Below are 20215 nucleotides of genomic sequence, written 5' to 3'. Positions count from 1 at the left end.
AGCTTCTGGTCAAAGAATTTCCAATAAAAAAACACGCTCGTCAAAAATAAATGAATAGATAAAAATAAATTCAGTTCGTTAGTAAGAAGGAAATAAGACGAAAATAATCTGGGTAGTACGCAAACACAGATGAGCAATGAAATGGGATAAATATATACCTGAATTTGAAAGCGTATGGTCACGATACTTTTAAACTGAAAAGACACGCTCGTCAAAAATAAACGAATGGATATGAATAAGTAAACGACAAATAATGAAGGTGCAGAACCCGGGAAGAGGAAGGAGAGAGAGAGAGAGAGAGAGAGAGAGAGAGAGAGAGAGAGAGAGAGAGAGAGAGAGAGAGACGAAGCACTGGCCAAAGCTGGAGGAAGGCGAGAGGCGCTGGAATGGAAGCACCTTAATATTCAGGATGTACGAGGCCCTATGCAAGATAGAGGCGTGGGGATCAGTATGTAAGGGGACGGGGGGAGGTTATAAAGGTTGGGGGTTGAGGGGGTCGACGTGTTGCTGATCAACTTTCAGTAGACAGATAAAGTGGCTCATGTTGCTGAGTTTTTTTTTTTTTGCACAGCTGGTTTATTTTTGATTCTTCACTTACGAGAATAAAGGTCAGTTATCTTGATGAGTTTATATGTATATATATGTGTATGTATATATATATATATATATATATATATATATATATATATATATATATATATATATATATATATATATATATATATAAACATAAATAAACACATATACATATATACATATATATATATATATATATATATATATATATATATATATATATATATATATATATATATATATATATATATATATATATATCAGAATGGGCGCTAATGGGGTATCAATTTCCTGCAAACCTCCCGGATACGTTTCCCAATCTGAAAACCTTACAACCAAGAGCTCTCTCTCTCTCTCTCTCTCTCTCTCTCTCTCTCTCTGTCTGAGTAAATTCATAAATAACTAATCACATTCCCGGTCTTAACCCCAATCTACCAGCAGCAAAGTAAACAACTCGAGTGCACTCCATACAGGCGAGTCCCTCTGCCAGCGCTGAGCGCCTCTTGGCTAATCTATAATGCATCACCCAACCGCGTTTTTTGCGTTTCGATGCCCAGATATTTAACAACACAACTATCTGCTTTTATACTTTTAAACGCAGAGGTCGAAGGGAAGAGAAGGGAAGCCTCCTAAATCCCGTATCCAGCCAGGGTTCGATAAAAAGAGAAAAAAAAAATATTGAAAAAAATATAAGGAAAATAATAGAACTTAACCCTAAAGGAACAATAGACCAGTCTCTTGAAAGACGGAAGGTCTCGGAACGGAGAGGTGGTGAGATTTCAACCTGAGTGTTGATTATTATTGTTGCTACAGTGTACCCATACACTCAAATAAGGACGGTAATATGAGAGAGAGAGAGAGAGAGAGAGAGAGAGAGAGAGAGAGAGAGAGAGAGAGAGGTGCGGCGAGTCTAAACATGGAGTTTATTTCCCTTAGACTATCGCTCCGACAGTATGGTTGGCCGAAGGCGTACTTTCCGGACTGAATTACCCGGGACTATCGTGCTGACCATATGGGTGTTGTTGTTTACGGGTTTGAAGCTGGGAGAAAGGTAGCTTCGTCCTGCATACTTATAAGGGCCGGTGGTGAAACAAACTGGCTCTTGGCTTGATTTCCGGCAAGCTATCGTCCCGAGCCCACAAACATTGCAACAGAAATACTAAGTTGATAGTAGCAGAGGAAGTTACGCATAGAAAATGTTAAAAAATATGATGGATAAACATCGGTTCCGCATCGTATGTGTTATTATTATTATTATTATTATTATTATTATTATTATTATTATTATTATTATTATTATTATTACTGAAGAACCCCCTTGTCAAATTCATGAGATACGTGTATTTTCAGTATTAAGCCACAAAAGATTCTCTACTCCATTTTCTCTATTACAGGGGTTCGCTTGCCTCTGTAAGCATTGAATCTAAATGGGAAATATATGGGATTCGAACTCACGCGTTTTAGAGTGAGGTGGTCGTAATCCGCAATGTCACAAAGATTCTTTATTGATCTCCCGTTCGAATTCAATGCTTATAAAAGTCATTATTATTATTATTATTATTATTATTATTATTATTATTATTATTATTATTATTATTATTATTATTATCATCCACAATGTCCACATCAAACTCAGCATACAGGCGGAAGAAATGTAAAAAAAAAAAAAAAAAAAAAAGGAAACGTGTGGTATAACGTAAGTGAAAATCAAATGATAAACAAGAATATATGACAGACAAGTCAGATATAAGACAATAAAAGTTACTGATCCAAAACTGACGCTCGTGATAAAGCAATAAACAAATAAAAACATGCGTCACGTGCATCTACTGTGATTTTTAAAGACAAGTATATATATATATATATATTATATATATATATATATATATATATATATATATATATATATTATATATATATATATATATATATATATATATATATATAAAAATATATATATATTTATATATATATACACAGGACAATGACAGGCAGAAGTTCAGCACCAAACGCTCTCACATGTAAATTCACGTGAAAGCCCTTGGTACTGTGGTATTCGCTTATATATATATATATATATATATATATATATATATATATATATATATATATATATATATATATATATATATATATATGTATATATGTATAAGCAATTCTATAAACGTCGATGTGCAACATGTCCATATAAAAGTTCCATTTCTCCAAAACTTTTAGGATTTGAAATCTTTTAGGATCTGAAACCTTAAAAGCGAGAAGAAATAACCAATAATAAGTAACAATAAGCTGCTGGTTGGCGGAAGGTCATGGTACAAAGCCAATGCACGAAGTCTTGAATGGTTGGTTGGTTGCTTTTGATTATGGTGGTGTTACGTCAGCACGGGCTCTTGCTCCTAGGAGGAAAATAGTAAGGTCTTAAAGCAATGAAGAGGTCTGATTTAGAAATCTGAATTCACGCAACCAAATCGAGACAAGAGTCTGAACTAGATATTAGTCATCCGAGGTCATGTTTGTGGGAAAAAATTACCTTAGAGAGCCTTTGCCCTTGAGTACTAATTACAAAACAGCTTTGGGAAGGTCGGCTTCATACTTTTTTAGTTTTCTGCCCCGCGTTCGATTCTCCGACCGGCCAATGAAGAATTAGTGGAATTCATTCCTGGTGACAGAAATTCATTTCTCGGTATAATGTGGTTCGGATTCCACAATAAGCTACAGGTCCCGTTGCTAGGTAACCAATTGGTTCTTGGCCACGTAAAATAAATCTAATCCTTCGGGCCAGCCCTAAGAGAGTTGTTAATCAGCTCAGTGGTCTGGTTAAACTAAGGTATACTTAACTTAAAATGTAAAAGAAAACTATTCTGCCGGCTTTGTCTGTCCGTCCGCACTTTATTCTGTCCGCCCTCAGATCTTAAAAACTACTGAGGCCAGAGGGCTGCAAGTTGGTATGTTGATCATCCACCCTCCAATCATCAAACATACCAAATTGCAGCCCTCTAGCCCTAAAACTTTTTGTTTTATTTAAGGTTAAAATTAGCCATAATCGTGCTTCTGGCAACTATATAGGATATGCCACCACCGGGCCGTGGTTAAAGTTTCATGGGCCACAGCTCAAACAGCATCATACCGAGACCACCGAAAGATAGATCTATTTTCGGTGGCCTTGAATATACGTTGTAGCGGCTGTACAGAAAACTCGATTGCGCCGAAGAAACTTCGGTGCATTTTCTTACTTGTTCAAATTCTTTGTACCGTCCTGTTATGCCTTGAGAGCTCGACGATTTTCTTGGAACTTACTGTGAAGTCCGCTTCAGTCGATATATGGATCCAGGTCAAGGAATGTAACTTAACGACACTCCATCATACGACTGGTCAGGAAAACCAAGTCCCAAATAACCAATTACCCTAAACAGCCGGTCTCACACACCCAATAATGTTGAAAATCAAGTCCCAAACGGCCACTTATCTAAAAAACGAAATTGGGTCCAAATTAAAGTATACAAATATCGACCATTAATCTATACAGTTCTGATCCGAAATAACCAAAGTGTCACAAATATAGTCCCAAATAATCAGTCATCTAAAAACTTCTGTCACACTTAACCATTCATCGAAAAAATATGGCCTCTGCTAATAATCTTTATGGTTCCCAGTAAACAAATCATCTAAAAAAAAATCCGGTTCCAAATAACCAATCTTAAATATTTGGTGGAGCAGCAGTAGGCGTACATGACTTTACAGTTTTGAGCACGAATTTCTTCCCCCCTCCCCTGAATGTTACTGAAACTTTTCTTGACTACTTAAATCTTTAACTATTATTTACTCACTAACTGTTCAGAAACTGATTTGATACTGACTGTTACTCGCTGCGGTTAATCTATGTTCGGACTTACATTTACTTTCGTTATTCACGCAATCACATTCTATTATGAAGAAGCGTTTTATTCGAGGTCATGTCTTTTGGCCGTACTCCACAACGTATGATCATTGAAAATAATGATAATTATTATAACGTGATATAACCTTAGCCAAAATACGGGAACTTATGAACAACCTTTTAAGAGATTTTTCACTGGATCAGGGCGTTCAATGAGTGCTTGTGGAATGGAATTGAATGGAATGGAATGGAATGGAATGGAATGGAATATAGAGTTTAGGCCAAAGGTCAAGCACTGGGACGTATAAGGTCATTCAGCACTGGAAAGGAAATTGATAGTTAAAAGGTCTGAAAGGTGTAAAAGAAGGAAAACCTCAAGGTTACACTATGAAATAATTGTTAAGAGAGGGTAGATAGCAAGATGGAAGAAAGATAATATGAATGGAGGTACAGTAAAAGAAAAGAAAGGTGTTGCAGCAAGGGGTCGAAGGGACGCTGTAAGAACCTTTAGTAATATGAGTGTTTGTGGAAACCAGAGCACTAAATATGACCAATAAAGTTTACATCAGGATTAAAGTTAGCGTTTAAAGAATTCACTTTGTAGACAAGGTCAATCTACTGGCAAAATGTCGCGGAAAACGCGTCCGAGGGTTCCAAAATCCCAAGAGCAAACAAATAAAATAAAAAAGCAAACATAACCACATAACCTCCTGGTTCAGGTACCAAACATGCGACTACACCTTTACAGCCCTCCCACCTATGCAAAAACAGAAAGCAATTACATCAGCCGGCTATTAAAAACATCACGCTTAGCATTCATTTCCATAAACATAAAAAAGAGTTTTGCGCTTTCATTGCCGTCATTTGTCGCTTATTATAAATAGCAACTTTGCCAATGAATATAAAAAGCAACATTCTCTCTCTGCAACGATGCAATGCTTAATTTTGTATTATTACACAATGACCTAGATTTAATAAACTTCAGGTTCATAACGGCGATATTCTATTCACATAATGTACGGTGTAAAGTTTCACATACATGAGGTGCGTCTGGATTTTCTGAATTCCTTTTCAATTTTTATTTATTTATATATAATCAGCCCCAGTTCACATACCAAAGGCTGTATTCTTGAGATACGAATTTTCATCAGTTGGTCTGAATGTTATAATAGCTGGCTGGAAGCCATTTTCAAGACCATTTACTGTGCACCAAGAAATATTTGTGCCATTCTGACGGTTCAGATTTCCTCCGTACTTTAAAACGAAAGTGTGATAAATATAAGGAGATTTACAACTATCTTTCCAGTTATGAAAACTTTAAATCTCTCTTTCTTAAGGAAAATGCATAACTCGAAACATTCTTAGGAAAATGTCACCGAAGACAGGAAGTGGTGCATTAGAGGGCTTTCTTCGCAAAACAAAGTCAGTCTCTCTCTCTCTCTCTCTCTCTCTCTCTCTCTTTACACTTTTCATTTGCACTTCGGTATGAGTCCACGCTGACCTCGAGTCAGTGATTTCTTTTTTTTTAAATTCTACCAACCATCATTTTTAAATTTTTTGATATTTGATTTCCACATTATTCAAAATTGTGTTAGATTTACTTATCTTCAATATTGTTAGATTGCAATCTTCTGACCTGCAATTCCATCACTACTTGTCATAATGCTTTCACCACTACTTAAACTTTACTGATCACCAGATCAAGACATTAACCACCGCTGAGTTTTGGTCAATATGTGGGTGGGTGGCCAACATTGAAAGCACGATACCATTAGTGAATAAGCTCTCGTGACCATCTGTAGAACAACAGAGTTATCAAAGTCACTCAGAGAAACAATACTTGGGAACTTGAAACAGATCAATAAACCTACGAAGTCTCATGTGATCAGCACTGAGACCAAACACACACACACACACAGAAAAGAGAGAGAGAGAGAGAGAGAGAGAGAGAGAGAGAGAGAGAGAGAGAGAGAGAGAGAAACTTCAAATGCTGGTATCTCATATCTCACGCAACTCTCTCACGTTCTTGTCACCAGTCCTTTAAGCTTGTTTTAAGATCTAAAAGCCGTCTGCACTCTTACTGACAGCCTTTTTTTATACAACCTATCATTTCACTTTCACTTTACTTAGACAAAATTACCAAAAAAACTACTTAGCAAAAGATTTGTGATTGATCCACCACGAAAAGTCGAACTCAAAGCATTCGGTGGAACGTGTCAATAAAAGGGAGTTTGAAGCGAACGGTCAAATTCAAATTTCCCTAATGGAACCTCCCCATTCATTACCCATCAGCCGTATAGGAAGCAAAGGAGCGGAAGGAACGCAACCCTTTCGCCTGACATCCCACAAAGGAAAGGCATCCTGGCGAAGAAGGACATCAAAAGGAACTGCATGTAATTACAAGAGACGTCACTGAAGGATTGCATACGTGCAGGCCGGATCGCAAAGGGAGCACATGTCCGGGAGTTACGTCACAGTTGGAGTATGTATGAGAGATACGTCACAGTGAGAGTACATGCAAGCGGTTTACGTCACAGTGGGAATTCGTGTATGCGAGTTACGTCAAAGTGGGAGTCACGTGTGTGCGAGTTACGTCACAGCGGGCGTGTATGTATGAGAATTATGTCACAGTGAGAGTACATGCTTGCGAGTTACGTCACAGTGTGAGTAGCATGTGTGCTAGTTATATCAGAGTGGGAGTGTATGTATGCGAGTTACGTCACAGTGTGAATAGCATGTGTGCTAGTTATATCAGAGTGGGAGTGTATGTATGCGAGTTACGTCACAGTGTGAGTAGCATGTGTGCTAGTTATATCAGAGTGGGAGTGTATGTATGCGAGTTACGTCACAGTGGGAGTATATGTATGCAAGTTACGCAACAGTGGGAGTAAATGCACAAGAAGCACATGTATGCAGGTTATGTCATGAAGGGGGTGCGTGCATGCAAGCTACGTCATAGAGGGAGCACACATATTAGAGTTACGTCACAAATGGAGAGTATGTGTGCATGTTACGTTGCATAGGAAGGACTGGAAGTATATGGGTTTCATTTCAAAGGGGGTGCATTTATAAATGTTACACCGCGTAGGGAGGAGTGCATTTATGCAGATTACACTGCATAGGGAGGAGTGCATTTATGCACATTACGCTGAAGAGTGTATTTATGCAGGTTAGGCCGCATGGGGAGGAGTGCAGTTATGCAGATTACGCCGCATGGGGAGGAGTGCATTTATGAAGGTTATGCTGCATAAGAACGAGTGCATTTATTCAGGTTTTCAAAGAAGAGTGCCTTTATGCAGATTGCATATGGAGGAGGTTACATTTCAAAGGACTTTATGCAGGTTACACTGTGCGGGGAGGAGTGCATTTATGCAGGTAGCGCCACATAGGGAGGAGTGCATTTATGCAGGTTATGCTGCACAGGGAGGAGTGCACGTATGCATATTACATTTCAAAGGAGTGCATTTATGCAAGTTACACTGCATAGGGAGGCGTGCATTTATGCAGATTATGCCGCATAGGGAGAAGAGCACGTAGGCTATGCATGGTACATTTCATAGGTAGTGCATTTATGCAGGTTACGCTGTAAATGGAGTAGCGCATGTATGCATGTTACATTTCAATGGGAGTGCATTTGTGCAGGTTACACCGCATAGGCAGAAGTGCATCTACGCAAGTTCTGTTGCATGGGGAGGAGTGCTTTATGCAGGTTACGCCACACAGGGTAGAGTGCATTTGTGCAGGTTCTGCTCCATGGGGAAGAGTGCATTCATGCAGGTTCCGCTGCATAGAGAGGAGTGCATTTATGCAGGTTCCACTGCATAATAAGGAGTGCATTTATGCAGGTTCCACTGCATTGGGAGGAGTGCATTTATGCAGGTTATGCCGCTTAGGGATGAATGCATTTATGCAGGTTAAAGTGCATAGGAAGGAGTGAATTTATGCAGGTTCTAAGCACATAGAAAGGAGTGCATTTAAGCAGGTTCCGCTGCATAGGGAGGAGTGCATTTATACAGGTTACGCCACTTAAGGAGGAGTGCGCTTGTGCCTGTTACATTTCAAAAGGAGTGCATTCATGCAGGTTAGGCTGCATAGGTAGGAGTGCATTTATGCATGTTACACCGCATAGGGTGTTGTGCGCTTATGCCTGTTACATTTCAAATGGAGTGCATTTATGCAGGTTATGCCGCATAGGGAGGAGTGCATTTATGCAGGTTCCACTGAACAGGGAGGATGGCACTTATGCAGGTTACGTCGCATGGGGAGGAGTGCACAAATGCATGGTACATTTCAAAGGGAGTGCAGTTATACAGGTTATGCTGCATAGGGAGGAGTGCACTTATGCAGGTTCTGCTGGATAAGGAGTGCATTTATGCAGGTTGCGCTGTATAGGAAGGAGTGCATTTATGCAGGTTCTGCTGCATAGGGAGGAGTGAATTTATGCAGGTTATGCCGCATAGGGAGGCGTGCATTTATGCAGGTTACGCCACATACGGAAGATTGCCCTTATGTGGGTTACATTTCAAAGAGAGTGCATTTATGCAGGTTTCGTCACATAGGAAGGAATGTATGTATGCATGATACATTTCAAAGGGAATGCATTTATAAATGTTACGTCACACAGGGATGAGTGTGTGCATGCGTGATACACTTCAAAGGGAGTGCATTTATGCATGTTACGTCACATAGGGAGGAGTGTATGTATGCGTGATACATTTCAAAGGGAGTGCATTTATGCACGTTACGTCGCACAGAGAGAGGTGCACGTAAGCGGCTTACATTTAAGAGGAAGTGCATGTATGCAGTTTACGTCACTGGGGAATGCATCTCTTAACCTCACAACCGAAAGGAAAATCACTCCATTGCAAATGACGTCACAGTGGAATTCATACATTTGCAAGAGACGAAAGAGAAAGAAAGAAAGAGAAAGAAAATATTTGCGAGTCCCATCACAAAGGGAATGCGTATTCCTGCAGAAGCCACCACAGAGGGAATGTATAACTTCGCGGGTGACACCCCCGAGTGACTGCACCCTTTGTCTGCAATGTTCTCAAACAGAAAGTCAATATTTTCAATTTCATTATTTCATTTATGAGATTCCTCGTGGGTGGGCATTCGGTAATTTCTTCAGTGCAAAAGATGACGCAGTTACCTTTGTCTTCTTTGGTGTTAATGAATGACAATAGATTAAGAGTAACAGTCAGGAAAAATTTGTATATTCTGACATCGATTTAGAAGTGAGCTGCCTATTGTAGTTAAATTTGATATAACGATATTTTAGGTATCAGTTTTGAAAGCTTTAGTGGTATGTATTGAAAGAATGTTTTACAATTAAATTTATTAGTAAGTCAGAAAACACACTATCATTGCAACGATTTAATTAAGCTGTATATACATATACATATACATATATATATATATATATATATATATATATATATATACATATATATATTGTATATATATATATATATATATATATATATATATATATATATATTATATATATATATATGTGTATATATATATATATATATATATGTGTGTGTATGTGTGTATATATATTGTATATTATACATATATATATATGTATATATGTGTGTGTGTGTGTGTGTGTGTGTGTGTGTGTGTGTGTGTGTGTGTGTGTGTGTGTGTGTGTGTGTGTGTGTCGTTTAGTATCCGATTCAGTCTACCTTGCAAATGACACCAAAGGGGAATTATAGAAGATTTGGGATTCGTCACTTGGAAGATTCGAACTCCCGACAGCGACAACCTCCGACGTCAGTGACCAGTATTCTTACCACCTGACAGCCCAGTGGTAAAAATACTCGTCACTGACGTCCGAGGTTGTCAGTGTTGGGAGTTCGAATCTGCCTGGAGACGAATCACTTATCAATTGTAATTCCCCTTCGGTGTTATTTCCGAGGTTGACCGAACTTGATATTAAAGACATTTTCAGCGTAAGGTTTGTGAATATTAAAAATGCCATGCAGACGTAATAAAAATTCATATATATCATATATATGTATATATATATGTATGTATATATATATGTATGTATATATATATATATAGGCTATGTATGTATATATACATATATATATATTATTTATATACCATAATAAGTTTGTACCAACATCAGCTGTTGGCTTTAGCTAAAGACCAGACAGCAGTCATTGCCAATTCTATTCTCTCTCATTAAACCAACGATGAACCTCTGATGGGAAAACCGCAACACATAAATAAAAAAATATAAATTAACCATCAAATTTTGGGCTATTTTCGACCTATTAAAATCAATTGCACTATAAAAAAAGTAAAAAAGTTTCTTCGGCGCAATCGAGTTTTCTGTACATCGTATAATCAAGGCCACCGAAAACAGATATCTTTCGGTGGTCTCGGTATAATGCTGTATGAGGCGGCCTATGAAACTTTAACCAGGTCCCGGTGGTGGCCTATCCTATATCGTTGCCAGAAGCACGATTTTGGCTAACTTCAACCTTAAATAAAATAAAAACTACTAAGGCTAGAGGACTGCAATTTGGTATGTTTGATGACTGGAGGGTGGACGATCAACATACCAATTTACAGCCCTCTAACCTCAGTAGTTTTTAAGATCTGAGGGCGGACAGAAAAAAGTGCGGACAGAATAAAGCGCGGACGGATAGACAAAGCCTGCACAATAGTTTTGTCTTACAGAAAACTAACAAGAAATGCTTTCATTTCAAAACCTCCTTCATCTCTTGATATTTCTCGGCATTCTTTGTTTCGTCTCACGCAGACGTCGATTAAACCGAAACTAATGGCCTGAAGTTTTCCGAATGAGGGAAGAAAGAAAATCGTGAGGAAACAGAGAGGTCCCAACTCCCAAAGGAAGCGACAGACTTCTCTCCCGAAAGAAATGGAGAACTGATCTCATCAACCTCGGGAGTGTCAAATAATAAGATATTCAAAGGTCAAGGGCATTGACTGCATGCGACATTTAAATATGAAGCCTTTTCCTTCTGGGAGGGACGTAATTATATCTTCAGGGAAATCATACGGGATATTTTTGCTTTAGACCCCTCCTCTTCTCCCTTCATTCTGCCTCAGTGATTTCCTTCAGTTTTCAGCTCGATAATTTATGTAGTTGTTCGTCCCGATAACCTTTGCATAACAAAAAAAAATCATAGTTAACCTAACAATTAAAACATATATTAAAATTGATAAACTAGATTTGGTTGCATTATTTACAGATTTTTTTTTTCTCTGACACAACTTGCGTATTACTGTTCACACCAGAACTTGCATCCTCATGCAAATCTAATACCAGTTCTTGACATTACAACATTCATGGCACCCATCACATTCTGAGCCGATGCCCAATGAAAATTCAAGGCGGGTATTCTCTATGTGACATCATTCTAGTGAAATGTATTTTTTCCGTGACATCTCTCGGCCTTGGAAGTTCTTCCTTTAAGTCATAAACTGTATTCCTCTGTAACGTTAATCCTATAAAGCATTTCCTCTGTGATGTCATTAAGAAAGAGGAACATTCCCTCTCGACGTCATTCATAAAGATGTGTATCCAAAACGTGACGACACATGATGTGAATTCGCTATGCGAGGTCACAAGAAAAGGGATCCCTGTCCTCCCTCTGCAACAAATTAGGATTTTGGGGAGTTTCACCTTTGTGGTGCATTGGTGATTTTCTCGCGTTGGTTTATAAAATCGTAGAAATACTAAACAATGATGGAAGATTACACAAATACAAGGAAAGCTGTGGCCAATTAAATAGAACTTTACACTATATGAGGTTTATTTTGCAAATATGCTATTTCTGAAAATGGAATGCAAGAAAATCTGGGACTGCGGAAGCCCCCTTGCACGAACGCACGCACACAAACCTGTGTATACAGACAGGCATACACACATATATACAGTATATAAACAATATATATATATATATATATATATATATATATATATATATATATATATATATTACACACACACACACATATATATATATATATATATATATATATATATATATATATATATATATATATATTCATATATATATATATATATATATATATATATATATATATATATATATATATATATATATATATATATATATATATATATATATATATATATATATATATATATATATATATATATATATATATATATATATATATATATATATATATATATATATATATATATATATATATATATATTATGTATTTATGTGTGTGTGTATATGTGTGCGTGCTCTTAATATGGCTGAGTGGGTGTTTGTACACGAATGTAGCAAAAACATCCCGTCGCATGCGACTAATACATTAAAAGACGACCGAAAAAAAATAACAATAGTTTTACGCTCCAATGTTTTCGAAGCTTCCTTTGACGGATCCATTTTTTCTTTTTTTTTCGTCCAAGCAATGGAGAATTAGGCAGAGAGTTCATTATGTCTTCTATTGTCTCTCTCATCCTCTTGACGCAAATGTCATGAGGAAAGAATAAAGAACGCCATTAACGCCCAAAGTTCACCGAGCAACAAGGGCACACGAAAGGAATTCCTGTTCACGTACACAAATAAACAATGATGCCGAGGTGAAAACAAAAGTTAAATGGAGGAAAATACCAATGGTGCGTTTTTATAGATCCTTTTATAATACTGTTAGTATGAGTATATAATAACAATTAAAAAATGCGCCGAAGTTTCCTCGGCGTAATCGAGTCTTCAGTACATCGTATAATCAAGGCCACCGAAAATAGATCTTTCGGTGGTCTCGGTATAATGCTGTATGAGCCGCGGCCCTTAAAACTTCAACCATGGCCAGGTGGTGGCCTGTCCTGTATCGTTGCCAGAAGCACGATTATGGCTAACTTTAACCTTAAATAAAATAAAAACTACTGAGGCTAGAGGGCTGCAATTTGGTATGTTTGATGATTGGAGGGTGGATGATCAACATACCATTTTGCAGCCCTCTAGCCTCAGTAGTTTTTAAGATCTGTGGGCGGACAAAGTGCGGGCAGAAAAAAGTGCAGACAAAAAAGTGCGGACAGAATAAAGTGCGGACGGACAGACAAAGCCTGCACAATGGTTTTCTTTCACAGAAAACTGAAAACACTGTTATATCAAACTGACACACCAATTTTCTCGATATCTGAATAAAAAAAATTGCATTTGAAAATAAGCATCTGTTAATTAATAGAGTTGCACAACAACTACTGCAGTATTCTTTATTCAGTTTGAAAAAAAAAATCAATAAACACAATTAGACTTGTTTCCTCTCGTCCGTTGCGTAGTTATGGAAATTCCAGCCTAAATTCAGTTTCTTTTTCTTCACTTTATTTTCTGTTCCCTCGAGCCTGGGCTACATCGGGAGATTAGGGCGGTCGTCAAGTCGGCCTTTGCAATTATCAAAGCCAAAGCTCATTCTATGTGAAACGTAATGCGCAGCCATATATCTTTTTTTATTATTATTGTCATTCTTATTTTTTTTTTTGGCATAACTTATACTGTCCCTAACACTGGAGGGTTTACGAACATTATTTTTATAATCCGAGTTTTAGGATGATACGTCAAGTCCCTGGTGTCGCCGGGAAGATGGTTTACCGGTAACCCATCCAGGGACCAGCCTCTCTCACCGATGGCCTTAGTATTATGCACAAAGAGGCTGCTTTAGTCAGACATTTTAGAAATACCTAACTATCTGAGCCCATCTACCATAATAATAATAATAATAATAATAATAATAATAATAATAATAATAAATAATAATAATAATAATAATAATAATAATAATAATAATAATAATAATAATAATAATAATAATAATCCGTCTTAAATCAGCCAGTACTTTTTGTTAACTGTTACATTAAGAAAAATTTGACACCATTTAATTACATATGGGAATTCCAGTTCTAAAGAGCGTAGAGTTCCCGAGGTAATTAATGACTTGTGTGACTTGTTTCATAATAATAATAATAATAATAATAATAATAATAATAATAATAATAATAATAATAATTGCTCTTACAGCGTAAATCTAATTTCAGTTCGCCAAAAAAGAGCACATTTTTAGACTATTATCCATCATTAATTTAGGGCGTGGCTCGTCTGGTATCTGCAGAGTGAGTAGGAGGTGCTGTGTCCCAGAGAAAACAAACATGACTGACTTGCTGAAATTTTGCTTTATTATTAATGCGCCCAAAGGGGAGAATGAAGTTAACTTTTCCATCTTTTTCGTGTAAAAGCCAAAATAGGACGGGGGCAGCTAAACACCACCTTTCTAGCCTGGGCCTCAGGCCGTTAGCCTAAGGGAAACTACATAAAGAAAAAAAGTTAAGTACAGCTTAGTTTTACCAGACCACTGAGCTGATTAACAGCTCTCCAAGGGCTGGCCCGAAGGATTACACTTATTTTACGTGGCTAAGAACCAACTGGTTACTTAGCAACGGGACCTACAGCTTATTGTGGAATCCGAACCACATTATGGCGAGAAAAGAATTTCTATCACCAGAAATAAATTCCTCTAACTCTTCATCAGCCGGCCGGGGAATCGAACTCCGGCCCAGCGAGTGCCAGTCCACAGCTCTACCGACTCACCCAACGAAGAGCTACTCAAAAGAAAGGGGAAGGAGAGGAGTAGGGTTTAACCAGAAAAGAAGGGGAAAACGGAGGCAGGAAGAAGATTCGAGAGCATGGCAGTACAGGGAATGAAACAGTGGTCGAAGTGTGGTGATTTCTTTTGAGTAAACGTGGAAATTTGTGGCGTGACCGTTGTTACGAGGCCGCATAACACGAGAGGAACTCTCTTCTTGAGCATGAAGGATGATCGTCGTAACTAGACATATAGAATAAAAAATTTTGAGCACTTAAATCGAAATAAAACAGCATAGAAACTGGCATACTTATTTTAAGCTTGCTTGAAGTCGTAAGTTAACACTGTCTGAATCTATTCCTTTATATATATATATATATATATATATATATATATATATATATATATATATATATATATATATATATATATATATATATACATATACACACACAATATATTACACACATACACACATATATATATATATATATATATATATATATATATATATATATATATATATATATGTATATATATATGAGCGCACACACACAAATATATATGTGTACATTTATATATAATATATATATATAATTCTTAAAAAAATATGAGTAGCGTCAGTATTGCATTACTTAATACTGCAACCATTCACAGAGAAAATTCAAATGTGCCTGTATGTTTGTTCGTACGAAAGGACATGCATGCTTCCTTGTCAGCCAGAATATACGTACATACATCCACATAACTGCGGAGTTCCTTCGCCCACATATATGGAAAGGAGACCCACACGCGTACACGTCTCACTGAAAATAATAATAGTTGGCTCTGCGGAATTTAATTCACAATAAAGTTTTGCTATTCTTCCGATGATTCCTCTCCTCTGAGAGAAAGGTCACCTAAGAGAAGCCCGGGATTCATTTCATTAATTAAAGGGTATAGACATACTCGCCGAGGTTTTGTTTTACTAATTAAAATGCACAAAGGATTGTGTAAACAGGTTAAGACTAAATCATATATTCCCCCCGTTTATAGAATTCTCTGGACATTTTAATTAGTAAAACAACAAGTAAAAAATGCGCCGAAGAGTCTCGGCGCTATCGAGTTTTCTGTACAGTGTATAATGCTGTATGAAATTCTCAGCCACGGCCCATGACCTTAAATAAAATAAAAAAAAACTATTGAGGCTAGAGGGCTGTAATTTGGTATGTTTGATGAATGGAGGGTGGATGATCAACCTACCAATTTGCAGCCCTCTAGCCTCAGTAGTTTTTGAGATCTGAGGGCGGACGATAAAGTGCCGACGGACAGACAAATATTCATCTCAATGGTTTTCTTTTACAGAAAATTAAAAAAGGGGAGAGTTAAATAATACAAAGAATAGCGTACTGGCAAAGACGAATCAACACACAAAGCACACTCACATTTTAAAGCAACACTGAAGGTCACAACGAAGACGGCTGTGCGAGGCAGGAAATTAGTTTCAAGGCAACCTGTTTTTAGCTGCTATCGTTTTTCAACGTGCTTTTTGTTAACATTTTTACTATTATTCTCAATAATAATACTGTCACTACCAATGACTAATGTTTTTTTTTTCTACTGCTACCTCAGCACCTGTGTGGATATTGCCAATTATCATTTTTATCACTTTAGCTCGCGTGTATCTATTGTAATGCATCTATTCCGTATATTCCATTTATATGGCCTCGTGCTGAAAATAAAGATGACTATTATTACTATTATAAAGCCTCTTATAAATTATGAGCATCGGTGCCCGTAGTCTAGCCAAGAGAGAAGCACGCTCACAGTTTCACAGTGAAAGGAAAACGACCTTCAGGAGTCCTGGACAGTGTGAAAACGTGACTCCTGAACAGATTCAGGATACTGATGTTCTGCAAAGTGAGGACTGGGCTCTAGTTCTTCAGTGAAGTTCCCTTTCAGAAAAGAGGCTCCAAATGATGATTGAACAAGGTATCTTCACATTCATAATGGAGAACAATATGACAATAATGGGTGAACAAATGACATGAAGCATCTTTTCCGTAAATAAAGGAAGTCTAAGAACCATACATAGGCTTCTGTCACCACTAGACGATTTACGTTTCAAGTGCACTGAGTATAGGCCTACATTATATCTTAGAAGTCAAAATCACATTCTGTTTTTTCAGATATCCAAAAACATTAAATACAGCGTTACTTCCAAAGACGCACACACACATATATATGTGTATACATGTATACATATGAGTGTTACATATGTATGTTTGCTAACATCCCGGAGCAGAAAGTTAGCCACATCTATAGACTAACAAAATGATATCCTCAACTCGGAAACTCAAAAACTGAGCTACAAGTTTTTCCACTTATGCAAGTTTATTCCTTCTGCCTTCGCCCCAGGGGCCTCTTTCTTTGTTTTCTGGTGTAGCAAGTTGGCCACCCCACAAAATAACTGGGCCTGTCACTCTAGAAAAAGTGAGAGAGAGAGAGAGAGAGAGAGAGAGAGAGAGAGAGAGAGAGAGAGAGAGAGAGAGAGAGAGAGAGAGAGAGGACAGACTACCTATGTAAACAATGGTGCTGCATTTTATCGCCACAGATAAACTGGAGGATGCTAAAAACACGAAGGATGTGGGTGAGTTCTAGAGCCTATTTTAAAATGTTATGGAAACTTTACATGTACGATACAAAATGAAAAACTGAATGCGACTTTCCAACTGTTTAAGTACGAGCAGGGGTAGGCGTTCAATGACTCTTGCCATATTTTCTATATGAAAAAGGACCAAACATCAAGCATAAAAAGTTAAGTGTACCTTATTTTAACCAGACCACTGAGCTGATTAATATCTCTCCTAGGGCTGGCCCGAAGGATTAGACTTATTTTACGTGCCTAAGAACCAATTGGTTACCTAGCAACGGGACCTGTAGCTTATTGTGGAATCCGAACCACATTATACCGAGAAATGAGTTTCTATCACCAGAAGTAAATTCCTCTAATTCTTCGTTGGCCGGCCGGAGACTCGAACTCGGGCCTAGCAGAGTGCTAGCCGAGAACTCTACCGATTCGTCCAACGAGGAACTACATCAAGCATAAGTTACCATTCCCTAGGAATTAGGTAATGCAGCTCGATCATATATTTTCTAAGGTGAACATATAAGGGGCCTAAGCCCAAAAGTTCCACATGTCCTGTTCTCTATGGTTAAAGAAACAGCCAAAGATGAGTGACATCTGTAGGAATAAGGGAAGAAGGGCTAAAGATACATTTCCTGTTCCCTTTGAAGAATTGGCCAAAGAATAAGCATACATCCTTTTCTGAAAGGGAAGCTTCACTGAAGGCCTGCGTCTGAAGAACTAGAGCTTATCCTCACATCAGTGTCCTGAGTCTGTTCAGGTGTCACGTTTTCACACTGTCCAGAACTCCAGAAGGGCGTTTTCCTTTCACTGTGAAACTGTGAACGTGCTTCTCTCCTGGCTAGGCTATGGCACGATGCTCATAATTTATAAGAGGCTTTATAATAATAATAATCATCATCATCTTTATTTTCAGCACGAGACCATATACATGGAATATACAAAGTAGAGGCATTATGGATCAAAGCTCCAGAAAGGTGGCTGCAAAATTAAACAGGAGATATTACTATAAGATTTACGCTTTTTAGTTTTCTGTAAAAGAAAACTATTGATATGGCTTTGTCTGTTCGACCGCACTTTTTCTGTCCGCCCTCAAATCTTAAAAACTACTGAGGCTAGAGGGCTGCAAATTGGTATCTCGATCATCCACCTTCCAGTCATCAAACATGCCAAATTGTAGCCCTCTAGCCTTAGTATTTTTTTTTTATTGAAGGTTAAAGTTAGCCATGATCGTGCGTGGGGCAAGTTTATAGGACAGGCCACCACCGGGCAGTGTCTGAAAATTTCATGGGCCGCGGCTCATACAGCTTTATACAGAGACCACCGAAAGATAGATCTATTTTCGGTGGGCTTGATTATACGCTGTATGGAAAACTCTATTGCGCCAAAGAAACTTCGACGCATTTTTTACTTGCTTTCCATTGAAGTCAACAAATCTCAACGGTTCATGGCCATTTTGTAAGAACTGGGAAGAAAACACAAGGATGCATCTTCTGTGCCGTATTGATCAAGCAACAAGGACCACAGAGACATGCCTCCTACTGAAGAAAATATCAAGATACAAGGCCAGTTCTGTATGAAAAAGGAAACAAGCCCCAGACACACAATTTGATCCGCAAAAATAAGGGAACAAATTCCAAGAATACATGTCCATATATGCACGTTGCAGAGGACAAAGTATAGAGATACACAGCCTTCTTCAACTTCATATGTAAAACGAAATGATGATTGATGAAACGCCTCCTTTGCCGTAAGAAACACCGCAAAAAGCCTGAAGATACAGAATATATTTCTTACGCAGCATAAATAAAACCCGCATGATACATGACCCGTCCCCACGAGAAACAAGAAAACGTTCAATGAGTCGTAGCTATCAAATAATAAAAAAAAATGGAGAAAAAGAAACAAAGTGAACGCGTCCTGTCGCAAGTTCCTCCCTTCGTTATACGTAGGTTGGTTGATATAAAATTGAAATTGTCAATATGGGCTGTTTTGCTCTGGTAAACATTGCTCATGTGACCTTTCCTTTACAAGGCAGACGTATAAACTTGCGACTGCGAGATTCCATTTTTACTTGTCACTGAAAAGACCATCTTGAGGAAAGTGCTCGAGAGCATGCACGCACACACACGCACGCACACACACACACACACACAGAGAGAGAGAGAGAGAGAGAGAGAGGTACAACAGATTTATTTACACCAGTTCGAAAAAACGAGTGTGCAAACATAGAGATAACTGAACAGGGAGACGGAGAGAATGAGGATTTTATCTGACATTCCTAGGACTATAAAGACGATGTGTGTGGCGTCTCTCTCTCTCTCTCTCTCTCTCTCTCTACTTGTTACCTGCTTTTAGATGCAGAGTCCAAACGCTAATGGTCTGACGTTGAATAAATCCTGCATCTTTGTATCTGTGCTCCTTGAAAAATTTCCAAGCCAGCCACATTTCTTGGGATAAAACGACAGGAGGAGGAGGAGGAACGAGAGGAGACGCATTGTCAATGATACTTCTCAAGAAACAAAAGCAGCTAA

At 37.9% G+C, this 20215-nt stretch overlaps 1 protein-coding gene across 3 annotated transcripts in view; it reads right to left on the bottom strand.

Annotated features, from left to right (window-relative positions):
• LOC136854635 (uncharacterized) overlaps positions 1-20215 on the bottom strand; it is a 108626-nt gene that overhangs the window by 36176 nt on the left and 52235 nt on the right. The window contains exon 1 of one of the 3 annotated variants that reach the window (XM_067131187.1): positions 3807-3877. The exons of the other annotated variants lie outside the window; for them this stretch is intronic. The gene's annotated coding sequence lies outside the window, so the exon portion shown is untranslated. Of the gene's footprint in view, positions 1-3806; positions 3878-20215 lie in introns of those variants that run through there. 3 annotated transcript variants of the gene reach the window in all.

This window comes from Macrobrachium rosenbergii, chromosome 29, assembly GCF_040412425.1.
Source record: "Macrobrachium rosenbergii isolate ZJJX-2024 chromosome 29, ASM4041242v1, whole genome shotgun sequence".
Lineage (NCBI taxonomy): Eukaryota > Metazoa > Arthropoda > Malacostraca > Decapoda > Palaemonidae > Macrobrachium > Macrobrachium rosenbergii.
This window is presented reverse-complemented; position numbering and strand designations above follow the sequence as displayed.